We start from the raw sequence: 3,533 nt of genomic DNA on the forward strand, positions 1-3,533 counted from the left end.
TTAAGCAAGCTAGCTTAGATTATATTCTTTTTCGCGTTTTCCTGTTAAGTATTGGCTTGATAAATGTCAACGACTAAATACGAAGGCAAATAAAAAAAAACATTCCGTCAACATGTCAAACAGTATTGATCAAAGTGATTAAAATTGGTGATATAATTTAAAAAATAAACAATCGTACGTTAACAATCGAGTAAGTGTATACAACTTGAACACGATGGGGAAGCTGCCGATTGAAAATCCGTATTCATGCGAGATGTACAGCGACAAGTATTTCTGGTTGTGCGGGCTGGGTGGAATCGCGGCGTGCGGCACCACGCATATGTTAGTAACGCCGCTGGACTTAGTCAAGTGCCGCCTTCAGGTCGATCCCAAGAAATACAAGAACATTTTCACAGGATTTCGAGTCTCGATTAAAGAGGGCGGGATTGCTAACATCGTCAAGGGTTGGGCACCCACGTTGCTGGGCTACTCCGCCCAAGGTGCAGTCAAGTTCTCCGGGTACGAGTATTTCAAGTACAAATTCGCCTCAATGACCGACGAGGAGTCCGCGTACATCTACAGAACTTGGATCTACCTAGCGGCCGCTGCCTCAGCAGAGTTCCTGGCCGATATTTTCTTAAGTCCATTCGAGGCGGTGAAAGTGCGTATGCAAACGACGCCTTGTTACACATCCAAAATGCGAGAGGCGATACCGCACATCTACCGGACGGAGGGCATCGGAGCGTTTTACCGAGTGTTGCGGCCGCTGTGGGGCCGACAGATACCGTACACGATGATGAAGTTCGCGTCGTTCGAGCGCGTCCTGGAACTGCTCTATCAAACTGTAGTGCCGAAGCCGCGTGAACAGTGCTCCAAAAACGAACAGCTGGTGGTGACGTTCGCGGCGGGCTATATCGCGGGAGTGTTATGCGCTATCGTATCGCACCCTGCTGACACGCTCGTCTCCAAGATGAACAAGGATCCCACAGCCTCAGTGGGCAGCCTCCTCAGCGAGTTGGGCTTTATGGGCGTTTGGGGCGGGCTGGGTCTGCGTATCATCATGATTGGCACGCTTACCGGCCTACAGTGGTTCATTTACGACGCTTTCAAGGTATATACGCGCATGCCGCGTCCGCCGCCCTCCGAAATGCCGGAGTCTCTCAAAAAGAAATTAGAAGGCCCGAAAAAATAAAAAATAATCAATCACGCCCTAGTCACTTTTACCCTTGGATTAATAACTAGGTGTGTTATTTATTGGTAAACTGTTAGTTAAATTCTTCCTGACAACACGTCATGTGGTAGTAGCGTTGTTCGAAATTTTTAGTATTTTTAGAGGTCGTCTTTAACTGCGCGGTAATATATAAAAATTGCTTTAAGAAATAATGAACTGTCATTTAACCACTCAGTGGGCGAAACGGCGAGCTTCTGTAACGGATATTCGTACTTACTATTGTTTTGTATGTTATTTATTCCGAACCCATGACTCCGGGAATGATAAATAGCAACTCGAGAGTATTAGAATATTAGTATTATTATACATTTCACAAGATGCTGAATGACTAATCAAAAAAGGGTTAATATATGTTTTTCTAATTTATACTTGGTTCGCCATGTGCATTTAAATAAATAAAACGGCTGATTGTTTGTATCCGTCAGAATGGCTAGTCGCCTATGGCATCTGGTACTGAGTGTATGTTCGAGAATTGCTATCTATTTGCTACCTTTCCTAAATAATTGATGTCTATGATATATTCTGAGATTTTGAAAACAAATATTTACCAGTCATCAGGAAGGCTGGTGGCTGCCACTTTTTTCAGCGCGAAGGATGCATATTTTCCAGAAGTGTGTATTACCAATAATTGATAATATCTACTTGCTAGTTTCAAATATTAAAGTTTCAGCTTCATATCTATATTGGCTAAAAATATAACAAATTGAAATGCCTGATTAAATTATAAGAGCAATAGTTTTTTTGTACTACATCGTCATGTGATAACGGCAGGCGTTGACAATAGGGAATTACCTGAAAGAGTTATTAGTAGCTAGCTTTCGCCCGAAAGATAAGAAAACGTAAACAATGTCTAATATATATAAAACTCTTCCGTGGCCGAATTCGTGTAATACTTATTATATAAAACATAGTTCTTGCAGACGAAATTGTTGGTGAAAGGTAGTTGCTAATAAGCAGCTGTTTTTTTCAGTAGCCCCTAAAGTAGAATTACGCCTGCCGTTTATACATGACAATGTAGTTACTAAAAACTATTGCTTTTTAATTTAATCAGGCAATTTTTCGTAAAATTTTTAGTTTGTTATATTTTTTATAATGTAGATTTATGAAGCTGAAACTTTAATTCGTGAAACTAAAATCAATTATTGGTAATATATATCTGCTCCCTTCATGCTGAAAAAAGTTGCCACCAGTCATCCTGATGGCTGGTTTCTTTTTTCAAATTTCACCGAATAAATCATAGGTAGCAATTATTTAGGAAAGATTGTTGATAAGTACTAGCAAATAACAATTCTCCATTTTAATAATAATTCTCAATGTATTTCAAAAATACAGCACGATAATCCACAGACAACCGTCATCCCGACGGATACGATTGATTGTTAGAAAGAAGCAGTGTGCAATTTTGGTGTGACAATTTTGTTTGAGAGTGATTTCAATTTTGTTTGTTTATTGGAAATGTTTCATTCAGTTTGTTTCGCCGTATATCCTTAATTAATAACTTAACTATCTATAAAATAATATATCCTATAAAAGACATAACCAAATTTGTATTGTACGCATGTGGCCTAACAAAACAGTAGGTGGAAGCGACATGCCACGTGCGCTTTTATATAACGTTTTATTTGTATCAACGTCCTATTTATTTCCATTACAGCGTAATTAAATTGATTGGAAAGTAATTGTGTCGGTGAGGCAACTTGTTCAGAAAGGTATACTAGTCATTGTGCGATATAATAGTGTGTTACCATTGAACACGTTATGGTTTTTTTATTTTATTCTTGATTAATATTTTTTTACAATGTGGTGATCATTGTTTGTTATTTATTTTGCTCCCAAAATTTTTTACGTACTTGTTATATCTAGTACGTAGGACAGTGTACGGAAAGAGTTTTTTGGTTTCATTTCTATTTTTTAGTATTTTTATTATTTTCTTTTTATTATATTTAACACATTATTAATAAAAAGCTAAACCAATAGCCAAGGGCATTGTTTTTTGGGACAAATAGAAGCGTCGATATAGCTAAGGTACCATTTACGAAAATATGTAATAGTGGTAGGCGATCGTATACAAAGGAGGTCTGGATCGTCGGGCAGGCAATAACAATAATATGGGGATTTATCTGAGCGTCGTGCTCCACTTACCGGATTTAGCGGCCGCGATCCGGTTAAAGTGACCCGGTAAATGGAGCCGCCGCCGGTCCATGTTTTATAAGTGGAAGGATCACGATCGCAAACACTAGTCTTCCCATTTAACATAATCTTGGAGTTATCTCCAACGAGTGAGACTTGTTTGTTCTATGATTTAGAGGCTCTATTTTTTAAA

General features: G+C 38.7%; 1 pseudogene; it reads left to right on the forward strand.

Moving 5' to 3' along the window:
• The first annotated feature begins 214 nt into the window (after positions 1 to 214).
• On the forward strand, positions 215 to 1,815 carry LOC113234674 (annotated as a pseudogene).
• The last annotated feature ends 1,718 nt before the right edge of the window (positions 1,816 to 3,533 follow it).

Source organism: Hyposmocoma kahamanoa, unplaced genomic scaffold, assembly GCF_003589595.1.
Source record: "Hyposmocoma kahamanoa isolate Upper Pololo Valley unplaced genomic scaffold, ASM358959v1 86, whole genome shotgun sequence".
Lineage (NCBI taxonomy): Eukaryota > Metazoa > Arthropoda > Insecta > Lepidoptera > Cosmopterigidae > Hyposmocoma > Hyposmocoma kahamanoa.